Here is a 7,722-nt window from a genome sequence, read left to right as displayed (position 1 = left end):
AGGGGAACATTAACTGTTGTAATGGCAGTGAGCACATTTTTTTTATATCTGTTGAGATGAATCGGGGCGATATCGGTACAACTCATGAATTCTGATTGATATGGTGAAGTTGTATTATGAAAATCTGTTGTTGTGAGTACTGATATGTCTGGGGGATCAAGCATTGCTGACAAGTTCTGTAGCACATACACACCACACAGAGATACAATGTGGGGGGGATAGTGCTTAGGACTCAGCATTCCTATTCAGATGCAAACACCTGAACGATGGGTGAACTGAATCTTTAGAAAACCAATTTTAACTTAACTCCCCAGAAAGAGGGGGGCAGGGGGAAGAGGAAGGATCAGTGAAAAGTTACTGAAAAGACAGAACAAAGGAAGCCAGGATTTAAATAGCAAATCACCCAGGAACAGGTGAGCCACACAGGAAGGCGTGGGGCAAGAGAGAGCAAGATCACAGAAGCTGGATGGGGGACTCCGTAAAAGATTGGGGGCTGTCTAAGGGCACGTCTTCACTACCCGCCGGATCGGCGGGTAGCAATCGATTTACTGGGGATCGACGCGATAAAATCGATCCCCAATGGCTCTGCCGTCGACTCCGGAAATCCACTGCGGAAAGAGGTGGAAGCGGAGTCGACGGTGGCGCGGCAGCAGTCGACTCACCGCCGTCCTCACAACCAGGTAAGTCGACCTAAAATACGCAACTTCAGCTACACTATTCACGCATCCGAAGAAGTGGGCTGTAGTCCACGAAAACTTATGCTCTAATAAATTTGTTAGTCTCTAAGGTGCCACAAGTACTCCTGTTCTTTTTGTGGATACAGACTAACACGGCTGCTACTCTGAAAACTGTAGCTGAAGTTGCGTATCTTAGGTCGACTCCCGCCCCGTAGTGTAGACCTAGCCTTAGAGCACTCTCCTCCTGCAGGCCCCAAGTTGGCTCTTGCTGAGCCAACTCCTTCCCTGTGGAAATTCTATCTGGTGCCCGCTCACAGAATCCAGGGGAGGCCATTTCCAGCAGGGTTTGTTGTGGTGGGGGTTTTCTCCTTTTATTTCAAGCCATCTTACCAAGACCAAAGCTTTGCAGACTCTTCCCTCAGTGTCCACACAGTTCCTTCCCCAAGCCTGTCCCTCACACCACCCAGAAGTTCATCAACCCAAAATGTCCTGGCTCTTACCTTAGCAATAACAGGACTTCCCCACGGTCTCCCTTCTGCCCATCTGTGTCTTGGAACAGTTGCTCCTGCTGCAGTCCATCACACACACAAGTATTGAAGCTCCCTTCTCCATTTCCTGCTGCCTTCTTTTTGAGGATCAGCCAATTAAGTTACAGGTCTTTTTTTCCAGGTGCAGTAGGCAGGGTTAATAAGCCAGCCAGCTGCCAGCCTCTGACCCCAGAGGAATGGTCTCCCTTATACCATTACAGGCTCCATGAGGTGCAGAGACCAGCCAGCATGCAACAGCCTGTATGAGGAGGGGACATCCTGCCTACCTGGACCCCGATGGTTCCCCAAGGACTTCTAAGGGAAGAATGAGCTAGAAAGTGAGGGATGTTTGCAGCATCAGATGTTTATTGTTTTGTATGATCTGTACTCTCCTGTGCTTTACATCTTTAAGGATAAAAGAGAATGAAGGTGTTAGACTGTACAAAGTGATGTGTGTGGTATCCTCCACAACTAGTGTATGCCTCTGAGAGAGATACATAGAAAACCAGAAGCTTCACACCTTTGGGGTGGAGTTCTGGGAGAGGGGTGTATTAAGTACAGGGCAGTCTGAAGGGTCAGCACTGCACCCAGAGGGGCAAAGCAGCTGCACTGTGGGTTCCAACTCTCAAAGGGGGGGTGAAAGATAGAAAGTCTGCACCCTGCGAGTGTGCCTAGAGACCCTGAGACTGGACTCCATTCAGGCTGTAGAGCTTGAAACACCCTGGGGATTCAGAGCACAGAGGTGTGGATTCACTCACTGCCATTCGAGGGGGTGGTTAGGAAGGGACACTCAGTAGGATCTGTGACACTTGTGTAGTAATGATGTGTAAAATTGCTAATACTTTCTAAATAAGCACTCACAAACTAAAAGGGAAACCTGGTGTTGCTGCTTTTGATTCTTATACTGAGCACCGTACATTGGGCACTTTTAAAAGAGGCATTTATTACTTTGTGGGGGCTATAGTAATTGTAAATGATAATAATAGCAATCATGGATGCAGACCGACAGGCTGTTCAATGAAGTTCTGCTGCTGTTTGAGTCTCCCACTAAAACGTCCCCTCAAGCTTGTTAATTAAACACACTTTTGAAAATGTCCTTCTGTTCTCACAGCAATGGCAAGCTTTTCAATAAAGTCCTGTGGTTAAGGCTGGGTCCAAAACTCATTGAAGTCAATGGAAAGATCCCAATGGGCTTTGGAGAAGGCCTTTGTTGCTTTGGAACCTACTACTGAAATGTTCATAATACTGTCTGGGGCATCAGAACAGGAGTCTTCATTTGGAAGATTAATTCTGTCCCAGTGGCACCTAGAATTGGGATGTCTGTATGATTATTTTAATCTCACTTTATTTTCTCATTATTCTGAATAGGGTAGTGTTCTTCTGCATATCAGTCAAGATATCATAGATTTGTAAATTATATGTGCAGATCAGCATCTTCTATTCATTCCTTGCCTGGAACATTTGTTAAATCTACAGCAAAAGTTTATTCATAAATTATGTTTTCCACAAAACTGTAGACTGGAAATTTAGATTTTAAAATGTAATTTAATTCTTCCCAAGCAGCATGACACCCATCACGTGGTTCTACATAAAACCATCTGTAGTATCCAGATCCTTTTTATGACAACATAAAAGCCAGATCCCAGTAAAACAAAAAGGAATCTTCCATTTTATTTTCCAAACCCATCTCTTTACACTAGTGGCTTTCTCTCCCCTTCATCTGATTTATTGGTATTACAATAAAATTTATTTTTCCACACACTCAGACCTTTTTGGCCTCAGACACAGGCAAATTGTTGTCTCTGAAATCTCAATCTTTCAATCTCCCATACGGTTTCCATCCAAATGATAACTTTCATATTTGCCAAATATAATCCCAACTGAGCAGCAATGAAGTAGGATCTTTTAAAGTTCCTTTAGTATGTAATGAACAATTATAGTAAAAAAACAAACTATTTAATCATCACCATTTTAACTTGATTCTTCTTAGAGAACCAAAGACTTCAGATGCAGTAAAGATATAGTTGTTTGCCAGGGTAGGACTTTTCCCTATGGTATAATTTCTACTGCTTTGTCCAATCTAGTTTCATTTTTAAACTACTTTCATGATCATGGTTTGAGCATCAAGAAATGGTGCATCCCTTAGGAAACTTGTTCCATGGTCTAATGGTCTTCTTCCTTACTAGTACGATGTTTAAGGTATTCATCTTATTTTCCTTTTCTTATTTTCTTCCCAGTAATGAGCCCAATTCTTCAGGCTCTGTGCAAACAAAACTCCCATTGATTTCTTCAGGAGTATTCTATGCACAGGGCTGCAGGATCATAGACTTTAAGGCCAGAAGGGACCATCATGATCTTTTAATCTGACCTTCTGCACATTGCTGGCCACAGAAGCTCATCCACCCACTTTAAGGTTGTCAGTTCTCCCAGATTGTCCTGGAGTCTAGATTAATCTTTAATTAAATATTTTCATGTGATGTAACCTCCAGGAATACGTCCAACCAAAATTGACAACCCTAACCCACTCCTATATTAGACCCATAACCTCTGGCTGAGTTACTGAATCAGCTCCTTAGCTTTCAGGTTTGGTCTCAGGATTTGTGGGGAGGGACAGTGAAATGAGTCTTTGATGCCCGCAGAAGCTACAATGAAAGAATCCTTTTAAATAAGAAAGTGGGAAAGGAATTTTCAGGCTGCCACGAGTCTTGTTTTAATATTTGATAATTTCTGCTCCAAACCTTGACACCAATTTAAAATATATTGGTGATGAAAATGCTCTAGAACTAAATGTGTAGAATTCCATAACATCAGCTGTGAAAATGGATGCAAGGCAATTATTTGTTGTTCCCAAGGAAGAGGACAATCCCCAAGGAATTTTACCTGAGTACGAACTGCAGGATAGGCTCCATTTTCATTTCAGAATAAATAAATAAAGCTATAAAAAGCAACAGAGGGTCCTGTGGCACCTTTGAGACTAACAGAAGATCTGTCTGTATTTGTGCAAGTTTCTTCATGAGGTTAAAGCTAGTGTCATGAACAATTTGTTGTCAGTTATTAAATATAAGATACAGAGTCTGATTTTTCTCTCACTTTATACAAGTGGAGTTATTTCCAATTCACATTCGTGTAAGTGAATGGTGAATCCACCCCCAGACTCCACCAGCCTGATCCTGTTCCACTGAAGTCAATAGGAGTTTTCCTATTGTCTTGAATGGGTGTAAGATCATTCTCTGGGGAGGGTGTGTGTGTGTGTGTGTGCGCATGCACAGTGTACCAGATACACAGATGTGTGGATCCAAAGAGAATTTCATTACTTTCAAAGGATGTATCATAGAATGAAGTACAGTAAATTTATTTATTCCCATGCAAATTTGTACAATCAGTTTTAGGAACTAGACATTTCCTGCATTTCTGTTTTTAATAGAATCTTCTACATTTTATAAGGGCTACTTTTAGCTGTGTGTCTTCTCAACTATTAACTGTACTCTCCTTATAAGGAAGTTATCAGTCTCCTGCTAAACACATTTCTTAGTGTTTTTACACTGTATGCACAGTGAAATAAAATTCTTTATAAGCTAAATAGCCCTAAGTAATAAACAATCAGTGTCCACATATGTAACTAGCAGAGATGATGACAGCCTCTAAAAATGTATGGCATGTTAAAACACATCCTTTCTGTTTGTCTGCCTTCCAATAGCTTCTAATATAAATGTCACATATTTAAACAATTTATTTGTGATGATTGGATCCTGGGAATAGTGCTCATACATCAAAAGCATGGCGTTTGCAATGACATTTTCATTGTAATTTTAAGGAGAGAAATGATTTTCATATTCTGATATGTTTAGCATTTACAAGTGATGAATCAGTTTTCAGTATTGGGTTCACTCAGTAGTAGCTCCTGGAGCCAAAGAATATTATCCTGGTGATGTTTTCCATACACAAAGTACAATCATATAGTTTCAGTCTAACTGATCTATTTTAGATTAAGGGACAAAAGCAACAAACAAGAAAGATCAAGGGTAAAGTCTCCAGGAAGGGGCCCATGGTATCTCCCACCCTCCTCTGTAGCATTCTGTATCCAAATACAAAGTGAAGGTGCTGCTGGCAGACGGCAGACTCATTTAAAGGTGCTGTACAAAGAAAACACAGTCTTTCATAACCATTATACCCACCACAATCCTGACTTATGAAAATCATGGAGAGTTTACTTTTGAGCTATAGATCTGTGATGTGTTGCTCCATATTCTTTATGAAAAAATGTTTATGATATGAATATGATATAACTAAGATATACTTTATGCAAGATGGCTTGTGTGAGATATCATTGGAAAGGTTATGATTTACTGAATGTGATTATCCTATTTATATGCCTGTCTCATTTCTGTATCTGAAGTTAGGAATATTGACTATGTATCTGTATTTCAGCTATGCTACTTTGGGTGATGCCCACTGCCAACACTTCAGGTACAACAATGGAAAAGCCAGACAGGGCGATGGCCCATCAACAAGGACAATGGACTGTAAAAGAGCTTAGTCTTCCTGTGAACTTGTGGGTCAGCCTGTGAAGAATGGCTACAAGGGCCCTACAGAGTCAGGTGGTCTTGTCACCTGATACTAAAACATTACCTGGGACTTCTTGTAACTTTCCACTGTAAGGGAAGGGGGGTCAAAGTAGGAAACAAAGGATTCCCGCCTTATGCAAATCCTATTTAAGGGTGGAGAGGGAGGTGATCCTGGTTGTCAGTTCTCCCCTGCTACACCACCCAAGATGACTGCTGGAAACAACTAAGGGCTTGTCTACACTGGCAATTAACAGCGCTGCAACTTTCTCGCTCAGGGGGGTTAAAAAACACCCCCCAGAGCGCAGCAAGTTGCAGTGCTGTAAAGTGCCAGTGTAAACAGTGTCCCAGTGCTGGGAGCTACACCCCTCGTTGAGGTGGGTTTTTTTTAGAGCGCTCTCCCAGCGCTGCGCCGCGACCACACAAGGCACGTTAAAGCGCTGCCGTGGCCCGGCAGTGCTTTAGCGTTGCCAGTGTAGACTAGTCCTAAGACTGAACAGGGGGAAAGAACTGGGCCCAGGCTGAAAGGGCGTCTGGCCTATGAAGAAGATTATTAGAACCACATTTAGAGTGAGAACTCACTTGTAACCAGTTTCTTTAGTGTATTAAGTTTAGTTTGCGTGCTCTGTTTTATTTTCTTAGTAATCTGCCTTGTTCTGTCTGCTACCTCCTTAACTACTTAAAATACACCTGTTATAGTTAATAAATATATTTCTGGTTTATAATATAACCCAGTTTATGTGATTTCTATTTGGGGGTGGGTGGGAATTGTGCATTGAGGGAAGAGGTGAACATAATATATCTTTGGGTCTGTACTCCAAAGGAGGTGGACATCTGAGTGCTGGAGCAAGTCCCTTAAGCTGAGTCTTCCCACAGCTGAGCTGCAGCTGGGTGTGGCCCTGTGACGGGTTGGATCACAGAAACCCCCTTGGGAGCTGCCACCCGATGTGCAAAGACTACCCCTGCTTCTGCTTTCCCTGCCAGCTCAGGACTCCAGCACCCTGTCTTGCTGAGCCAGACACTCCTGTTTGGCTCCACACACAGATCCAGGGTCTGAATCTCCTGTCCCAAAGCTGCAGGTTACCTAAAAACAGCTTACAGAAGTGCGCTTGTCTTTAGCACTCAGATGCTCAACTCCCAATGGAGTCTAAACCCAAATAAATCCGTTTTACCCTGCATAAAGCTTATGCAGGGCAAACTCATAAATTGTTCGCCCTCTATAACACTGATAGAGAGATATGCACAGTTGTTTGCTCCCCCAGGTATTAATACATACTCTGGGTAAATTACTAAATAAAAAGTGATTTTATTAAATACAGACAGTAGGATTTAAGTGGTTCAAAGTAGTAACAGACAGAACAAAGTAAGTCACCAAGCAAAATAAAATAAAATGCGCAAATCTATGCCTAATCAAACTAAATACAGATAATCTCACCCTCAGAGATGTTTCAGTAAGTTTTTCTCAGACTGGACACCTTCCAGGCCTGGGCACAATTCTTTCCCCTGGTACAGCTCTTGTTGCAGCTCAGGTGGTAGCTAGGGGATTCTTCATTTCTCTTCTCTATTCTCTTCCCCCCCCTTTATATATCTTTTGCATAAGGTGGGAACTCTTTGTCTCTCTGGGTTTCCACCCCCCCTCACTGGAAAAGCACCAGGTTAAAGATGGATTCCAGTTCAGGTGACATGATCACATGTCACTGCAAGACTTCATTACTCACTTGCCAGCACACACATATACAGGAAGACTCACAGGTAAATACAGCCATCTGCAGACAATGGGAGTCATCAAGATTCCAAACCATCATTAATGGTCCACACTTTACACAATTACAATAGGCCCTCAGAGTTACATTTTATATTTCTAGTTTTAGATACAAGAGTGGTACATTTATACAAATCAGATGATCACACTCAGTAGATTATAAGCTTTGTAATGATACCTTACAAGAGACCTTT

At 42.1% G+C, this 7,722-nt stretch overlaps 1 long non-coding RNA gene across 1 annotated transcript; it reads left to right on the top strand.

Moving 5' to 3' along the window:
• Nucleotides 1–1,331: 1,331 nt before the first annotated feature.
• LOC135981170 (uncharacterized) lies at nucleotides 1,332–6,496 on the top strand. The gene is made up of 2 exons (XR_010598132.1): nucleotides 1,332–1,542; nucleotides 5,633–6,496. It is a non-coding gene; the product is annotated as an uncharacterized LOC135981170 (long non-coding RNA).
• Nucleotides 6,497–7,722: the final 1,226 nt, after the last annotated feature.

The sequence above is a fragment of the Chrysemys picta genome, chromosome 2 (genome assembly GCF_011386835.1).
Source record: "Chrysemys picta bellii isolate R12L10 chromosome 2, ASM1138683v2, whole genome shotgun sequence".
NCBI lineage: Eukaryota > Metazoa > Chordata > Testudines > Emydidae > Chrysemys > Chrysemys picta.
The sequence above is the reverse complement of the archived record's forward strand: the minus strand, read 5'-3'. Positions and strand labels throughout refer to the sequence as shown.